General features: G+C 38.0%; 1 long non-coding RNA gene across 1 annotated transcript in view; it reads left to right on the top strand.

The window, feature by feature from the left end:
- The first annotated feature begins 14,593 nt into the window (after positions 1-14,593).
- Positions 14,594-19,202, top strand: part of LOC123592792 — a 144,419-nt gene continuing 139,810 nt past the window's right edge. Inside the window, exon 1 of the long non-coding RNA XR_006709939.1 lies at positions 14,594-14,968. This is a non-coding gene — a long non-coding RNA (uncharacterized LOC123592792). The remainder of the gene's footprint in view (positions 14,969-19,202) is intronic.

The following is a 19,202-nucleotide window of genomic DNA, read 5'->3' as shown; positions in this document are numbered from 1 at the left end:
TGATAATATGGACACTGTAAAGAAATGTTAAGGTAGCAGAGAAGTAGGGGGACCCTGGGCTTTCCTTGTCCCTCAAACGCAGCTGTACTGAGGTCAGATCTCTTGGAACACCCAGGAAATTGATCTGCAGAGTGGCAGAAGGATCTCCAGGTGTGGAGGGAGACAGCTTGGCAGGTGCAAGGGGCATGGAGGTGAATTGGGGGAGAGACAAATGGTGGTGCTGCAGAAGGAAGGGAACCCTTTCTGCATTTGAGAAAGTGCGGCATTGAATTAGCACAAGAGGAGAAACTCTGGACCATGGACTGGGGAGCGAAAAGTACTGAATGTCCCAGTTCTTTTTTTTTTGCAAATGGCTTTGGAGCTCAAACTCTGAGGTTTTGGTAGTGCATGAATTTCTCTGGAGTAGAGCTGTGGTATGCACTCCTGGGAAGGGGGTCCTGGCTCCAGAGTGCATAGTATGGTGTAGCAATCTCTGGGCTGCACTGGGAGAAAAGAGTCCCCTTCCTAGAGTACTTTTGGAAGAAGGCTTATTGCCTCCCCAAGGACAAAAGACCTTGCAGTTTCCAGTCAAAGGCCTTTCATCGGCAGAGGACAGAGGTGCATCCAGAGGGAATATAAACTTTGCTGCTTTTAGTAGTGCTACACCATAGATTCTGTGCACCGTGCACATGTGGGACTGTTTTTCAGGGACAGAGGACTTCACACATTGTGGAGATGCTTTGCTCAGGAGGAGGGGAGCAAATCTGTGCAGTGCAGGGTCCTTTAAGACTTTGGGTTTTGAATCACAACTGTGCCCCAAAGAAAAAATGCAGGAGTTGTGGCACAGGGAGAGCTGACTAACCTCGCTATTCTGTGAGGGCTGCCTGAACACCTGGGAGTGCAAGATCCCTGGCTCGGGGATGAGAGATTGGGGTGGTGCCATTTCCCCCGCCCTCCCAACACCAACATGGGTGGAACTTCAGAGAGCAACACAGCTGCCCCCACTGGAGATGGGACTCACAGCAAACCCTGACCGCCCCCCCCCCCCATGCCTGGCAATTGCTTATTTACTTTGAGCCAAAACAGTGGACCTCTCCTCCAGACTAGCATAGCCAACACCCCTCATGCACCAAGTGCACTGAAAGTCCAGGGCTTCAAATTGGCACCTACAGTTCTTTTTTCTTCTTCTCTTCCTTCCTTCCTCTCTTTCTCTCTCTCTCTTCCTCTTTCTTTCTCTTTCTTTTCTTTCTTCCTTCCTTTATCTCTCTCTTCCTTCCTTCCTTCCTTCCTTCCTTCCTTCCTTCCTCTCTCTCTTTCTCTCTCTTTCTTTCTTTTTCTTTCTTTTCTTTCTTCCTCCCTTTATCTCTCTCTCTCTCTCTCTCTCTTCCTTCCTTCCTTCCTTTCAGAATCAGGCTCATAGTTTCTTGTTTATTTTTTCATTTCCTTTTCTCCTTTTTTGGATCAGGTTTTTTATTCTTTTCTTTTTTCTTCTTTTTTCCTTTCTTCTTTTTCTTTTTTTCCCCTTTCTTTTTCCTTGGAATCAGCTTTATAGTTTTTGATTCTCTCTCTTTTTTTTGTCCCTTTCCTTTTCTCTCTTTCTCTCTCTTTCTTGGATCAGGCTCCTCCCCTACCCCCTTTTTTCCAGGGTTACATCAACAAATCAAAGCACACCTAGGTAAAGGTCCAAATACTCCACTACTCCAAGCAAAGAGGAGCGCTGCAGAGGACTGACCAGTGGGAAAGAACAGCCAAAATGCAACAGCAGAGGGGTGCCTGGGTGGCTCAGTCGGTTAAGCGTCCGACTTCAGCTCAGGTCACGATCTCACGGTCCGCGAGTTTGAGCCCCGTGTCGGGCTCTGGGCTGATGGCTCAGAGCCTGGAGCCTGCTTCCGATTCTGTGTCTCCCTCTCTCTCTGCCCCTTCCCCATTCATGCTCTGTCTCTCTCTGTCTCAAAAATAAATAAAGGTTAAAAAAATTAAAAAAAATGCAACAGCAGAGTGTGCAGGGCATACACCAGAAACATTTCCTGAAGTGCCAGGCTCTGGACAGTGTATGACCCCTTTTTAATATAGCAGTACTCTCAGGTGCAGGAAACATAACAAGCTTTTAAAACACATAAAAGACAGAAATGTAGCCAAAATGACAAGACAGAGGAGTTCCCCTCAAAAGAAGGGTCAAGAAGAAATCACAGCTAGGGACTTGCTCTAAACAGATATAAGCAACATATCTGAACATGAATTTAGAACAACAGTCATAAGACTATTAGCTGGGCTTGAAAAAACATAGAAGACACCGGAGAAACTCTTAGTGCAGAGATCAAAGACCTAACAACTAGTCAAGATGAAACAAAAAATGCTATAACTGTGATGCAAAACAAACTGGACACAGTGACAATGAGGATTAAAGAAGCAGAGGAAAGAATAGGTAAGATAAAATTATGGAAAACAATGAATCTGGAAAAAAGAGGGAAAGAAAATTACTATAGCACAAGGGGAGACTTAGAGAACTATGTGGTTCCATGAAATGACACAATATCTCTTTCATAGGAGTCTCAGAAGAAGTACGGGAAAAAGGAGCAGAAGGTTTATTTGAACAAATTAGAGAACTTCCCTAATCTGGGGAAGGAAACAGGCATTCAAGTCCAAGAGGCACAGAGAACTCCCCTCAAAATCAACAAAAACAGATCAACACCATGACGTATCATAGTGAAACTTTCAAAATACAAAGATAAAGAGAGAATTCTAAAAGCAGCTAGGGAGGGGCACCTGGGTGGCTCAGTCAGTTAAGCATTTGACTTCAGCTCAGGTCATGATCTCACAGTTCGTGAGTTCGAGCCCCACATCGGGCTCTGTGCTGACAATTTGGAGCCTGAAGCCTGCTTCAGATTCTGTGTCTCCCTCTCTCTCTCCTCCCCTGCTTGCACTCTGTCTCTCTCTCCCTCAAAAATAAATAAACATTAAAAAAAATTAAAAAAAAAATAAAAGGAGCTAGGGAGAGGTGTCTGTTTGGCTCAGTCAATTAAGTGTTTGATTTCAGCTCAGGTCATGATCTCAGAGTTCATGGGTTTGAGCCCCACATCAGGCTTTGTGCTGACAGCTCAGAGCCTGGATTCTGCTTCAGATTCTGTCTCTGTCTCTGTCTCTCTCTCTCTCTCAAAAATAAATAAATATTAAAAAAAAAGCAGCTAGGGACAAAATGTCCTTAATCTATAAGAGTAGACACATAAGGTTAGAAGCAGACCTATCCACTGAAACTTGGCTGCCAGAATAGAGTAGCAGGAAATATTCAATGTGCTAAATGAGAAAAATATGCAGCCAAGAATACTTTATCCAGCAAGGCTGCCATTCAGAATAGAAGGATAAGTAAAGACTTTCCCAGACAAACAAACAGTAAAGGAGTTTGTGACCACTAAACCAGCCCTGCAAGAAATTTTAAGGGGGACTCTGAGGGGAGAAAAAAAAAAAGACCAAAACAACAAAGACTGTAAAATTCCAGAGAACATCACCAGAAACACCAACTCTACAGGTAACACAGTGGCAATAAATTTATATATTTCAATAATTACTCTGAATGTAAATGGACTAAATTCTCCAATAAAAAAAGACATAGGGGCATCAGAATGGTTAAAAAACAAGACCCATTTATATGCTGCCTACAACAGACTCGTTTTAGATCTAAAGACACCTGCAGGTTGAAATTGAGGGGGTGGAACCATCTATAATGCTAATGGAGGTCAAAAGAAAGCCAGAGTAGCCATAGTGATATCAGAGAAACTAGATTTTAAGACAAAGACTATAACAAGAGATGAATAAGGGCATTATATCATAATTAAGGGTTCTACCCATTAAGAAGATCTAACAATTATAAATACTTATGCCCCCAATTTGGAGACACCCAAATACAGAAATAAACTAATCACAAACTCATTGATAATAGTAGGAGATTTTAATGCCCTACTTACAACAACGGACAGATCATCTAAGCAGAAAATCAACACGGAAACAATGGCTTTGAATGGCACCCTGGACAAGATGGACTTAACAGATATATTCTAATTTTTTCATCCTAAAGCAGTAGAATACACATTCTTCTCAAGTGCACATGGAACATTCTCCAGAATAGATCACATACTGGGTCAGAGATCAGCAAGATTGAGATCAAACCATGCGTATTTTCAGATCACAACACTATGAAACTTGAAATCAACCATAAGAAAAAATTTAGAAAGCCCTAAAATACATGGAGGTTAAAGAACATCCTACTAAAGAATGAATAGGTTAACCAGGAAATTAAAGAAGTAATAAAAATATACATGGAAGCAAATGAAAATGAAAACATGATAGTCCAAACCCTTTGGGATGCAGCAAAGGCAGTCCTAAGAGGAATGTACATTGCAATTCAGGCCTATCTCAAGAAACAAGAAAGTTCCCAAATACACAACCTAATCTTACACCTAAAGGAGCAAGAAAAGGAGCAGCAAATAAAACCAAAAGCCAGCAGAAGAAGGGAAATAATAAAGGTTAGAGGAGAAATAAATGATACAGAAACAAAAAAAGCTAGTAGAACAGATCAATGAAACTGAAAGGTGGTTATTTGAAAGAATAAACAAAATTGATTAATCTCTAGCCAGACTTATCAAAAAGAAAAGAGAGAGGTCCCAAATAGATAAAATCACAGATGAAAGAGGAGAGATCACAAGCAGCACCACAGAAATACAAATAATTATAAGAGAATACTATGAAAAATTATATGCCAACAAACTGAGCAATCTGGAAAAATGGACAAATTCTGAGAAACTCACACAGTACCAAAACTCAAACAGGAAGAAATAGAAAATTTGAGCAGGCCTATAACCAGGAAATAAATTGAATCAGTTATCAAAAATCTCCTAACAAACAAAAATCCTAGGCCGGATGGCTTCCCAGAGGAATTCTACTAGACATTTAAAGAAGAGTTAATACCTATTCTTCTCAAACTGTTCCAAAAATAGAAATGGAAGGAAAGCTTCCAAACTCATTGTATGAAGCCAGCTTTACCTTGATTCCCAAACCAGGCACAGACCCCACTAAAAAGGAGAATTACAGGCCAATATCCCTGGTGAACATGGATGGAAAAATTCTCAACAAGATACTAGTAAATCGATTCAATAGTACATTAAAAAAAATTATTCACCATGATCAAATGGGATTTATTCCTGGGCTGCAGGGCTGGTTCAATATTTTCAAATCAAACAACATGATATACTACATTAATAAAAGGATGGATAAGAACCAAATAACCCTTTCAATAGATGCAGAAAACACATTTGCAAAATATAGCATCCTTTCTTGATAAAAACCCTCAAGAAAGTAGGAATAGAAGGAACATATCTCAACATCATAAAGGCCATATATGAAAGGCCCACAGCTAATATCATCCTCAATGGGGAAAACCTGACAGCTTTTCCCCTGAGGTCAGGAATAAGACAGGGATGTCCACTCTCACTACTGTTGCTCAACATAGTACTGGAAGTCCTATCCTCAGCAATCAGACAACAAAAAGAAATAAAGTTCATACAAATTGGCAAAGAGGTCAAACTTTTACTCTTTGCAGATGACATGATATTCTACATAGCAAACCCTAAACACTCCACCAAAACTACTAGAGCTGATATGTGAATTCAGGAAAGTTGTAGGATATAAAATCAATGTACAGAAATTGGTTGCATTTCTATACACCAAGATTGAAGCAGCAGAGAGAGAAATCAAGGAATTGATCTCATTTATAATTGTGCCAAACCCATAAGATACCTAGGAATAAACCTTACCAAAGAGGTAAATGATCTGTACATTGAAAACTATAGAAAGTTTGTGAAAGAAATTGAGGAAGACACAAAGAAATGGAAAACCATTTCATGCTCATGGATTAGAAGAGTAAATATTATTAAAATGTCTATACTACCCAAAGCAATCTACACATGCAATGCAAACCCTATCAAAATAACACCAGCATTCTTCACAGAGCTAGAAAAAACAATCCTAAAATTTGTATGGGACCAGAAAAGACCCCAAATAGGCAAACTAATGTTGAAAAAGAAAACCAAAGCCAAGGCATCACAATTCCAGACTTCAAGCTGTATTACAAAACTGTAATCATCAGGACAGTATGGTATTGGTACAAAAATAGACACATAGATCAATGGAATAGAAAAGAGAACCCAGAAATGGACTCAAATGTATGGCCAACTAATCTTTCACAAAGCAAGAAGAGTATCCAATGGAAAAAAAGACAGTCTCTTTAACAAATGGTGCTGGGAAAACTGGACAGCAACATGCAGAAGAGTGAAACTGGACCACTTTCTTATGCCATATACAAAAATAAATTCAAAATGGATGAAAGACCTAAATGTGAGACAGGAAACCATCCAAATCCTAGGGGAGAAAACAGGCAGCAACCTCTTTGACCTTGGCTGTAGCAACTTCATGTCTCCAGAGGCAAGTTGGAAATAAAAACAAAAATGCTGGGACCTTATCAAGATAAAAGGTTTCTGCACAGTGAAGGAAATAGTCAACAAAACTAAAAGGCAACCAATGGGATGGAAGAAGATAGTTGCAAATGACATATTGGATAAAAGGTTAGTATCCAAAACCTATAAATAACTTATCAAACTCAACATCCAAAAAACAAATAATCCAATGAAGAAATGGGCAGAAGACATGAATGGACACTTTTCCAAAGAAGGCATCCAGATAGCTAACAGATGCATGAAAAGATGTTCAACATCACTCATCATCAGGGAAATAGAAATAAAAAACTACCCCACACCTGTCAGAATGTGTAAAATTAACAACACAGGAAACAATAGATGTTGGCAGGGATGTGGAGAACGGGGAACCCTCTTGCACTGTTGGTGGGAATGCAAATTGGTGCAGCTGCTGTAGAGAACAGTATGGAGGTTCCTCAAAAAAAAAAAAAAAAAAAAAAAAAAAAAGAATTACTCTATGGCCCAGCAATTCCACTACTAGGTATTTACCCAAAGGATACAAAAACGCTGATTCAAAGGGGCACATACACCCCAAAGTTTATAGCAGCACTATCAACAATAATGAAATTATGGAAAGAGCCCAAGTTTCCATGTATACATATGTGGTATATATGTATAAGGGAATACTACTTTGTGATCAAAAAGAATGAAATCTTGCCATTTGCAACAACATGGATGGAACTAGAATGTAAGTGAAATAAGTCAGAGAAAGATAAATATCATATGATTTCATTCATATATGGAATTTAAGAAACAACAGATAAACATAGGGGAAGAGAAGGAAAAATAAGATAAAAACAGAGAGGGAGACAAATTGTAAGAGATTCTTAATTCAGAGAACAAACTCAGGGTTGCTGAAGGGGTGTTGGGTGGGGGATGGGTTAGATTGGTGATGGGCATTAAGGAGGGCACCTTCTGGGATGAGCACTGGGTGTTATATGTAAGTGATGAATCACTGGGTTCTACTCCTGAAATCAATATTATACTGTATGTTAACTAACTTGAATTAAAAAAAAATGCAATAGGGGCGCCTGGGTGGCGCAGTCGGTTAAGCGTCCGACTTCAGCTCAGGTCACGATCTCACTGTCCGTGAGTTCGAGCCCCGCGTCGGGCTCTGGGCTGATGGCTCAGGGCCTGGAGCCTGCTTCTGATTCTGTGTCTCCTTCTCTCTCTGCCCCTCCCCCCTTCATGCTCTGTCTCTCTCTGTCTCAAAAATAAATAAAAAACGTTAAAAAAAATTAAAAAAATGCAATATGTATGAAGTGTTTCAGACCAACTCCAAAAAGTGTTGTTAAAATATAGTCATCTCAATTGTCTCTTATAATTGCTTTGAATTCCTCTGTATTTGTGGCTATTTCTCCTTGTTTGTAAATTTGTTAACTCTTTTTTCTAGGTTAAGGCAGCTAATGCTTTGTTATTTCATTAATTATTTCAAAGAGTCATTTTTTGAATTTTTTTTATCACTAATAATCTTATTTAGTTTATTTTGGTATTCTAATATCATTAACTAATTTTATTTTTCTAATGTGTAATATTTTTCTTTCTTTTTATGCTCCTTTAATTTTATTTTGTTGTTCTTTTTCTAAGTATTGACTTGAATGCTCAATTTATTCTCATTCTTTCTTATTTAATAATGTGTTTATGATTTTGTATTTAACTCTAAGAGTTTAGCTTGCCACATATTTTTAAAATATATAATGTATTTCATTATTATTTTGCAGATATTTTGAAATTTTAGTTTTGATTTTCTCTTTGGTGCAAGTGTTGATTACAAGTAAATTTCTTAATTTTCATGAGATTGATTTTCTTCCTTCTCTCCTCTTCTTTCTCTTTATTTATAGTTTAATATCACTGGAGGTCACAGTCAGATAATATGTTCTGTGTGATATCTAGTTTCTTTTTGTTTGATTAATGTTCAGAATTTTATAAATATTCCATGAATTCTTGTAAAGCATGTGCATTATTTTTATTAGGAGAGCAAGTTCTACATATCTATCATGTTCATGTTTACCAATTGTGTAATTGAATGCAACATTCTGAATTATTTTTTGTTCAATTGATTTATTGTGGACTAATATTGTGATGATATTAAGTCTTATGTTTTAGTCTACTTTTCTTTGCATTTCTTATAGTATATGTGTTATGAATTTTAATATAACTATTTTGCACATCAAGACTATTATAATCATATTGTGGAATGTACTGTTTGTCACAAAGTTTCCTTTGTTTAACACTTTTTCTTGAATTTAATTTTGCAAATTAATTTTAATGTTAATACTGTGATCATCATTTTATGATAGTTTTACAAATGTAATAATTATAAATTAGATGAACACAGAAAATTGTAGCTTTTTAATTTTATTAGTTTTTATTTTTTATTGTTGAAGTATAACTGACATACAATGTTATATTAGCTTCAGTTGTACAACATATTCATCCAACAATTCTATAGATTACTCAATGCTCACCACGATAAATGTAGTCACCATGTGTCACCATACCACAGTATTGTAATATTATTGGCTATATTTCCTATGTTGTATTTATCATCTCTGTGAGTTAATTGTTATCTAACTGGAAGTTTGTACCTCTTAATCCCCTTTACTTGCCCATTCCCCCACCCACTTCCCCTCTGGGAACCATTAGTTCTCTGTATTTATGAATCTGTTTGTCTATTTGTTTTGTTTTTCAGTTTCCACATGTAAGTGAAATCATGTGGTATTTGTCTTTCTCTGTCTGACTTACTTCACCTAGCATAATACCCTCTAGGTCCACCCATGTTATCACAAATGGCAAGCTCTCATTCTTTTTTATGGCTAAATAATATTCCGGTGCGCATGCGCGCGCACACACACACACACACACACACACACACACATATATAATGACTCATCTTCTTTATCTTCTTATCTATCACTGGACACTTGTATTGCTTCCATATCTTGGCTGTTGTAAATAATGCTGCCACAAACATAGGGCTGACAATATCCTTTTGAATTAGTGTTTTCATTTTCTTTGAGTAAATGTGCCATAGTGGAACTACTGGATCATATAGTGTTCTATTTTTAATTTTTTGAGGAACCTCCATAGTGTTTTCCAAAGTGGGTGTATCAGTTTGCATTCCTACCAACAGTGCGTGGTTTCCCATTTCTCCAAATCCTCACCAACACCTGTTATTTCTTGACTTTGTGATACTAGCCATTCTGAGTGGTGTGAGGTGATATCTCCTGGTGGTTTTGATTTTCATTTCCCTGATGATAAGTGATGTTGAGTACCTTTTTGTGTATTTGTTGACCATCTGTATGTCTTCTTTGGGAAGATGTCTATTCAGGTTATGGCTTTTTTTATTTTTCATATCTGAGCTTATTTTCTTCATAAGCCTTTACCCTTCTAGTAAGGAATAAAACTGGAACTTCCCAAATAATGATATTCCAGTTTCCTTAGGATTACTTATGCTCTTTTGGGTAAATGCTCACAGTTTTTCAATGCCCCTTTCCTCTTTTTTCATCTTGAGATGGCATCTTGGAATATGAGGTATTTTACATAACATAACATGACAGGATTTGTTGCCATTCTGTGTCTTTGTTAGTCTCTGTTGCAAGGGTCTGTTGAGGCAGGAATGATCCTATCTGAGCTCTTGGGTGAGTGGGCATTGGGTTGAGTGATATTCATATTCTGTGGCCTCTGCTTTTTCTGGCACTGGGTCTTTGTTGCTGCCACAGCCTGTCTAGCTTTTCTGGGCCCTAAGGCACATGAGATGTTCTGGGTTCCTATTTTCTATACATAGACTTTGAGGAGCCCACCACCACTACCCCAGGTTCAGGGACCCAGCCCTCTTCCTCTGTTAATCCATATTGCCTATTTTTTCCACATGACGTTGGTAAGGCACTAAGCAGTAAGAAGGATTTTCCCTATAGGGTCTTTCAGCTTCCGCAGGTCATGCTGGGGGAGGAGGGCCACTAGCCCTGATATTTTCAGCTTTCCTCAATACTTAGTAGAATGTTTTTATAGCTTTATCCTTTTTTATGTCCATTTTTAGAACTTTTGACTTATCTGAATTGCTTTGTGCTTTATTTTTTTTTAATTAAAAATTTTTTAAAAAAATGTTTGTTTTTGAGAGAGAGAGAGTGCAAGCAAGGAAGAGGCAGAGAGAGAGGGAGACAGAGGATTTGAAGCAGGCCCTGTGCTCTCAGCACAGAGCCTGACATGGGGCTTGAACTCACAAACTGTGAAATCATGACCTGAGCCCAAGTCGGATGCTCAACCTACCGAGCCACCCAAGTGCCCCCCACCTTTCTTTAAATGTGTGTGCTTTAAGTTATAAATAAACCTAAAGCACAGTTTTAGAAAAGTATGATGTAATCCGAACATCTTGTTCCTTTAATAAGTATATTTACCTCCGTGACTTATGTTGCTGGTCCATCAGCACATCCTGTTAATTTTATCTTCAACTCCATCTACTCTTTGTCTCCACCACTACCATCCTAATATAAGCTCCCTTATTTTTGTTGTTCTGTTTTGGTCTGCATTAATGCAAGAGCCTCCAAATTTATCTCCCTGATTCCAATCCACACAGCAGCCAGAGTGATTATTTAAAAATATGAATGAGATCTTAAGTTTGCAAGACTGGACGAAGGCATCGTGCCACACTTGAAATAGAATTCAAAATCTTTCCTCAATTCCACATGGGCTATATTCTCTAGCTAACCTCTATAACATCATCTACTCCTTTCTTCCTTGCTGACTACGCTCTGGCCAAACCACACTGACATTCTTTCTGCTCTGGAACTAGACAAGCTCCTTCCTGCTTATGGCTTTGGGGCTAGTCTTCTCTGTCTGTGGAATGCTCATTCTCCATGGCTCCTTAAATCTGGCTTCTTCCTGTTGTTACTTTGAATTGTCACATCTTTATAGAGGCCTTTCCTGACCGTCCAATCTAAGTAGTTTTCCAATGGCATTTTATCACATTCCCCTTTTTTGTATTCAACACAGCACACATTACTACCTGATTACTCTCACTGATATATTTGTTTATCTGTCTTGAGCGGTAATATGTGAGCTGTACACGAGTAAGAGCATGTCTGTCAGTTATCGCTAATAATGATAATAGTAATAGTGAAAGAATATAGCATCTACTGTGATTCTTCAGTCTGGTCCTGTTCTAAGCCCTTTCCACGTATCAGTAAATCTTTAATCTTCATTACAATCTCCAGAGGTTGATACTATTATTACCTTCATTTATAGTTGTAAGGACTGAGACATAGAGAATTTCCGTGACTTGTTCAGGGTCACGTGGCTATTAAATGGTAAAGCTGGGATTTGAACCCAGGCAAGGTGGCTTCTGGCACTACACTGCTATGTGCTAGTCACAGGAAGTACAGATTCAAATACGGCAGGGACATTCCTCTCAAATTCTCAATAGTCAGGAACTTCAGAGAATAAAAGAAATCACAACAAACCATGTGAAGTTTTATATTACAGAAATAGGGGGCAGCTAGGAAAGCATATAGATGAGACATCTTATTTATATTGTAAAAATGTTTTTGTATTAAAATATATCAGGAAAACCTGAAATGTCTTAATTAGTGTATATACTATATATATATACTAATATTCATAGTACATTCATTAACAAAACCTTATCCGGGGTTTTCTTTCTGTGGTTTCAGTTACCCACAGTCAACCAGGTCAGAAGCAGATGATCCTTTTTCTGACCTATTATCAGAAATTCAGGGGGCATCTGGCTGGCTCAGTTGATGGAGTGTGCAACTCTTGATCCCTTGGTTGTGAGTCCGAGCCCCACGCTGGGTACAGAGATTACTTAAAAATAAAATCTGAAAACAAAAAAAAGGTCAGTGGTAACCTCACACTGCATCACAACACCTCCATTGTTCACCTCACTTCATCTCATCACGTAGGCATTTCGTCATCTCACATCATCATAAGAAGGGTGAGTACAGTACAATAAGATATTTTGAGAGAGATGGAGACCACATTCATATACTTTTATTACAGTATAGTGTTATAGTTGTCCTATTTTGTCATGAGTTATTATTACTATCTTGCTATGCCTAATTTACAAATTAAACTTTGTCATAGGTATGTATGTATAGGAAAAAACATAGTACATCTAGGATTTGGTATTACATGTTGTTGCAGGCATCCACTGGGAGTTTTGGAACGTATCGCTCTGCACATAAGTGGAATGACTGTGTTTGGTGGGCCATCCACCTTTGCTTATGTAGGTTATCTGGAGTCGTTCTTGTAGAAATGTGGAGTAGCCAGATGAGACAAGGTCGATATGAAACATACTGAGAAACTGAAATCTGTAAGGCTGGATTCTTTTTCTGAAATGATTCTGGTATTGGTTTTCTATTCCTTTATCCTGGCTAAGAAAGAGATTGTTTCACAGATGAAAGGTGATGTGAGGGGACTAGAAGGAGGTGAACCCAACCATCAAGAGAAAACCATTATTTTCCTGCTTTGATGAAATCATTTTGAAATAATGAGGCATAATTAATGTCAGTGCTTATGATTATATGAAAGTTTGCCAAGATACCCAGTGGAATCCTAATGGCCAGAAATGGCAGTTTGATCACGTGTGTGCCAAGTAGCCATCCCATGCCTCGCTGAATTCAGCAGTAAAATGAGATTAACTGCACCCATCAAGTAATAAATTAGACTACGATTACCACCAGTAATGGCTAGTTTACTTTTAGTGCCAGGAGCTAATCTAAGGGTGTTGCAGTTTATTTAATCTTCACAGCAAACCTGGTGAGGAAGGTATTATCTCTGGTTTACTGATAAGAAAATTGAGGCCCAGAAAAGTTAAGCAGTTTGCTTAACATCCCACAGCTACAAAGTGTGAATTTGAACCCAGCTATAGGGTTGTGTAAATAAAACAAGCAAATAATTGCCACTATTGAGTAGCTTCTATTTGCCTGGCACTGTGCTAGGCACTTTAATGTGTGGTCTCATTTACTTCTCATAACCCTGTGAAGTAAATGTACTCATTGAACAGGTAAATAACTGAGACTTGGGATGATGGAATTTTCCCAAGGTTACATAGGGTCAGGACTGCCTGACTCCAAAGTCTATACAAACTAGTAATTCATTAAACTCTTTAAACTAGCAAGTGGTGTACGTTCTTCCTTCTCCATAATTGTCTTTACCACACTTACTTTTCTCCTTAGGTGCTTTTCTCTCTCTCTCTCTTTCTTTTTTTTGTGCTTTTATGATACACCACTCAGTAATGTGCATAATGTAAAACCTGCTAACATTTTCTAAGCCTAGACTATGTGCTGGGCATTGTGCTAAATTACTTTCTATTCATTACCTCGTTTAATCCTCCCAGTGATCAAATATTGCAGGTACTAGTATAAGCACCATTTTTTATATGAGGCAACTGAAGTTGATAGAGATGCTCTTGGCCGCATTTTGCTGAAGAGTCTGATAATGCAATATTCTTTTGACAAAATGAAGCATTTTAAAGCCTCATTGCATTTGCTTGTACTGTGAATAAATGAGCCAGATTAAAAATTCTTTTAGTTCTTGAACATTAAGAAACATGCTATCCTATTTTAAAATGTGTGTTTTTGTTTTTTCCCTCTTGAAACAGTGTGGTTTGGAGTTGTCTTCTTTGCGGTGTGTTCCTTGAAGAGTTCTGTTGTGCTAATCTGGTTAATTCTGGATGCTTCCTTTTGCCCTTGTCTTTCTGCAGATCTCTGCTCTGTTCTCAGGACAGCCACCATTAGCTTGTGTCTACTGAAGGAACCAGTGGAGCGGGGGCAGGGTGTTGGGTCTCTGGGAAACTCATTTGCATACTTCTTGTTACAAAGGCCGACCACATCCTGGTTAAGACAATGTGCTGTCTGATAAACAGACTGCATCCCCCAGTGTCTGCCTGGAGCTCGGCCAGCCTGTGGTCCGCCTTTGTCACAAGGTGCTGTTTATTCTGCCTGGAAGTCCAAGGACAGGACAAACCAGCTAAATGAACCTTTTATTTCTCCCATTCTCTGGCAGAAATTCCGTGGGTCAAAAACATTTATTAATATTAGATTAAAGGGGAGGCATCAGAATTCTCCAAAGAAGCTTCCCTAACTCTGTGGAAAACCTATTAAAGGTTTTTATCTTCTTTTCTAGTTATTAATTCTTTGGGGATCGGGGAAACTAGGAAACATGGAAAATACAGTGGGAGGGCAATATAAAGATCAAGATTTGCCAAGATTCTGTGTTGATAAATATTTATTTCCACATCTGTTTTCTATGTGTTCCCTTTCTCTTTTCCTTCTCCCTTCTAACCCAACACACAGACAAAAGGAATTGGAGGCTTAAACAATTAACTGGTGACTGCAGGACTGGTTGTTTAAGAATCTGGATAATTGAGTTCTAATTTCTCCATTTCTTCTACAATTTGGTAAATTAAAAAACATTTTTGTGATGCAGTCTCATTTATGGCAGTTAAGGTAAGAAATCTCTCTGTGCTATTTTTTTTTATTTTTATTTAGTTTTTTTTACTGCCATTTCTAAAAACTCCTCTCGAAACAATTCAACATTTCCTGCTCTGCTGAAAGTGTTTTCAAATGTCAATGTATAAGATATATTTTAACCACAACTTTTACTGGTGACTGTAATCATTGAAAGGAAGGTACTCAGTGATACAGGAGTTGTTTTAATGGTTTTAATCAATAATTCCTGTAAACAGGCTCTGTGTTGAGGGAATAGAGTATGTGGCTATTTCCTTTCTGCATTTACAGTGAGGTCTTGCATCTATTACAGCCACTCATCTGTAGCTAATCTCACATGAGGAGCGAAGACTTTCAGTCAAGTATTGACTGGAATCCTCCTGGAGGTATTCGTGGAAGACAGGGCTAGAGATGATGTTACAGAACAGTTTGAGAACTATGCTAGTCGGCATTTTGAAGGATTACTAACAATTCTAAGAAGGCCTCTGAAGAGATTTCTGGCAACCGAAGGACAATAATATGATAGAGATTGATTATTTTGAGGGTTTGAAGCTAAATACTAGCACATGGTGAATATTGAGGTTTGTTGTGAAAATAAAAATTAGACCTATGCAGAAAACCCTGTGAAGAATATCCTAAGGGGGTATTTTGAGCAATATCAGCTTTCCTACATTAGGAAAGATCGCTAACCTTTTAGTGAATGTGTTTTCCTTTACACATCATACCAGTCCTCAAGACTCAAAGTCAGCAGCAATTAAGAGCTTACCAAGGACAGTGAGCCAACTTCTATTCCAGAGAGGCAGTTGGTTGTAAAAAGAGCAGCCTCAGTAAAGGGGACTGTGATAGCACTGTGAGGCATTGAATAAACACACTTTCCTCTTTATTGGCCATGTGGCTTTGGGCAAGTCACTTAACCTATATAAGCCTCAATTTCCTCATCTGTAAAATAGAGATAATAATACCTACCTTGCTGTATTTTGTTGTAAACATTAGATGTCTAGAGACTAACAATGTCTGGCAAAATAGCCCTCAGCAAGTAATATTTATTTCCCTTCCTGTCTCCCTCTTTGTCATTCTCCTTACTTTGCACTTGATGTATTAATAGGCATTTGAGATTGGCTGTGCCACTTACCTTCTCTGGGCCTCATTTTTAAAATGAGGAGTTAATGTTTCTAGGTACCCTCTGGTTCTGAAGTAGTATAGTATCATGACAAGGAAATATTTATAGTCAACCATCGGGTGTGTTAATCAACAAAAACATGGTTTTTGGAGGCACCTGGGTGGCTCACTTGGTCAAATGGCTGACTCTTGATTTTGGCTCAAGTCATGATCCCATGGTCGTGAGGTGGAGCTTGCTTGGGATTCTCTGTCTTCCTCTCTCTCTCTCTCTCTCTGCCCCTTCCCCTGATTGTGCGCTCTCTCTCTCTCTCAAAATAAATAAATAAATAAACATTAAAAAAACATGACTTGTGTATGCTAAGATGTGCAAATGTAAGATGGTGTTATGATGGTGCCTCCTTTGTCCTGTTCAGAAGCATTTCTGTATTGAATTTCACACAATCTTGGAGTTTGGCCATTTTCATACTCTTAGTATGTTTCTGGTATGATTTTGCTATGGAATATCTTTATCATCATGGGGCTAAAGAGATCCTTGAAGGCAAGAAATAGTTTTTTTAGTCTCTTTGATCCCTGTATCCAATTGATTGCCTGGTAGATAGTAGGTTCTCAGTCAGAGTTGTGGATGAATAAATCCAGTTGATATCATTTATTGACCATCTAACTAAGCTCGGGGCTCTGTTAGAGCTTTATTTACATTATTGTTTTTATTATGATAGAAATCGAGAACAAATCAAGTGGCCATTTTCTTCACATACTTTGGAAGAGTAGATATAGAAAGTTGTCCACTACCAAATTTTTTTGTTGTACTTCTCTAGCCCTCTAGTTTCCTGTATCCTCTGCACCATGGTACTTTGATGAAATGTGCCACACCATGCTTTATGATCTGATATTTAAAAAGAGTGTAGGCATTTAAAGCCACATAAATAAAAGGACTCTAGGCATTTAGAATGCATTCATGTCATTGCCTTTGATATCCAGTACTGTTACCTGATCTCCAAAAAGTGTTTCACATCCTGCTGTGACTGTAGCTCAGCTGTTCTTATAGAATCCTATGTGGTTTATATTTTTGGTTTCATCCAGGAGCTACAGTTATCTTTGATTATCTAAGGGAGATCATCCAGCATGGCTTACGGTTATTATCTGGCTCCCTGCCCCTTGGAGATTTTACTGTTCATTAGCATCTCTACCAGAGGGTAAAGAGAGGGAAAGGGGAAAAAAAAAAAAGAAAATGAAAAAAGCTGGAATTGAAACCAGTGCATTTTGCTTCTTGGTTACAGTTCTGGTAAACGAATGGACCAGAAGTGGAGGAAATTGAAGTTGCAGGGTTTCCATAGCCATTTGGCCCATCTCCCAAAGGTTTTGCTGGCCAGTGTGTTTGAGGATAGGAAGTGGCTAGGGTGTGGTTTCAGACCTAGACCTTGACTCTGTCATCAGAAAAAATGGGATAGAATCTATAGGTCATTCCTATGTTTGAAAAAGTGGTTGACTGGGCTCATACATATGATTATTGCTGGAACACTGTGCATCGGGTTTGTATGCCAATAGTGTGTAAGGTAGAAGGTGGCACGATGGTTACTTGTGGTTGTTTTTATCCCAAATTCTTTGGCATTCAGGATACGGGACAAAAGTATATAGTTTTGGTTTGGCATTCTGTGACTATCCAGCTGTGTTATTTTCTTTCCTTCTCTTTTATGGGGTAGTTTAAGGTTTAGATTTTCTTTTTACCACAGAATCTAATTTAGTTGTGGCATTTTAAAAATTATTTTTTTGTATATGTGCCCAGAGCTTTTTAGGTTATTGGTAAACTTTAAAAAATACCACAGTGCTTGTAAACATATATAATTTAAGAAGCAGTCATGACTGAAGCCGATGATATCCTTTGGAAAATTCTTACTTGGAAGCAATTCTAATTAACAAGATATTTTCTGGTTTCCTTCTTGCATGCTTTATTAATAATAATGCTATTAGTTGGATAGAATCTTTTTTTCTCCTAGGATTTGGATTTCCCTATTCCTTTTCTTACTTATTATAGAATAATCAATTTTATTGTAGTTACCTTTAATGAAACACATGTTAAGCTTGTGATAACAAACAACTAACATGACAGAGATGAGAACAGTTGCATTCTTGGAAGTCAGAGTTTTGTAGATGTTCTTTTATAATAATAAGCTCAGTGAAAAAGAATTACAGGGAAACCTCATTAAACTGCAACTGATTTATTCAAAAGAATCTTACAATTTAAAGAACATGCTTTTCCTTCAGTTACTAGATATCCTTTTTTTTTTTTTTTTTTTTTAATAAGGATATTGGATAAATTGCTTGGCTATTCAGAACTATTTTGTTTTTCCTGTCATTTGAATTCCAGGTTAGGACTGTTCAATTCTTTTAGGTGGTAAAGAGACTAATGTCTGAATAAAACACTGATAGAATGTACCTCATATTTCTGACTGTGCTTTGGGCCACAGTGAACAAGAGTGGTTAGGCTGTGAAATTTTGGTATTCAGAAGATATGGTGACCTGATTCTCCATTCTGGATCATGTCAAGGCCTAGTGAAGGAAAGTTTGTTTTGCTTAGGAAAGATGAGATTATAGCTCAATTCTACTATGTAAAATGCACACAATGAATCTCTTAAGTAAATGCACCATAACCATTGGTTGCCTTTTTTCACTTCTGGCATGGGACTTTATTTGAGGAATTTATTTGATTTATCTGGCTTGGGAATTTATGTTAATAAAATAATATTTATTTACCAAATTATTTACCTGATGTCAATTGATGGTTCAAAAATGAATTAAACTTGTAATACTTTTGGAGCTACTTTATGCCATTGCCCTGGAAACTGAGAACTTCTCAAGTCTCTAAGAAAGTTATACTTGGGGCGCCTGGGTGGCTCAGTTGGTTAAGGATCTGACTTCAGCTCAGGCCATGATCTCATGGTTCATGGGTTTGAGCCCTGCATCGGGCTCTGTGCTGACAGCTCAGAGCCTGGAGGCTGCTTCGGATTCTGTATCTCCCTCTCTCTCTACCTCTCCCCCACTCGCTCTGTGTCTCTGTCTCGCTCTGTGTCTCTCTCTCAAAAATAAAGAAACTTAAAAAAGAAATAAAGTTATACTG

This window comes from Leopardus geoffroyi, chromosome B1 (genome assembly GCF_018350155.1).
Source record: "Leopardus geoffroyi isolate Oge1 chromosome B1, O.geoffroyi_Oge1_pat1.0, whole genome shotgun sequence".
In the NCBI taxonomy this organism is placed as follows: domain Eukaryota; kingdom Metazoa; phylum Chordata; class Mammalia; order Carnivora; family Felidae; genus Leopardus; species Leopardus geoffroyi.
This window is presented reverse-complemented; position numbering and strand designations above follow the sequence as displayed.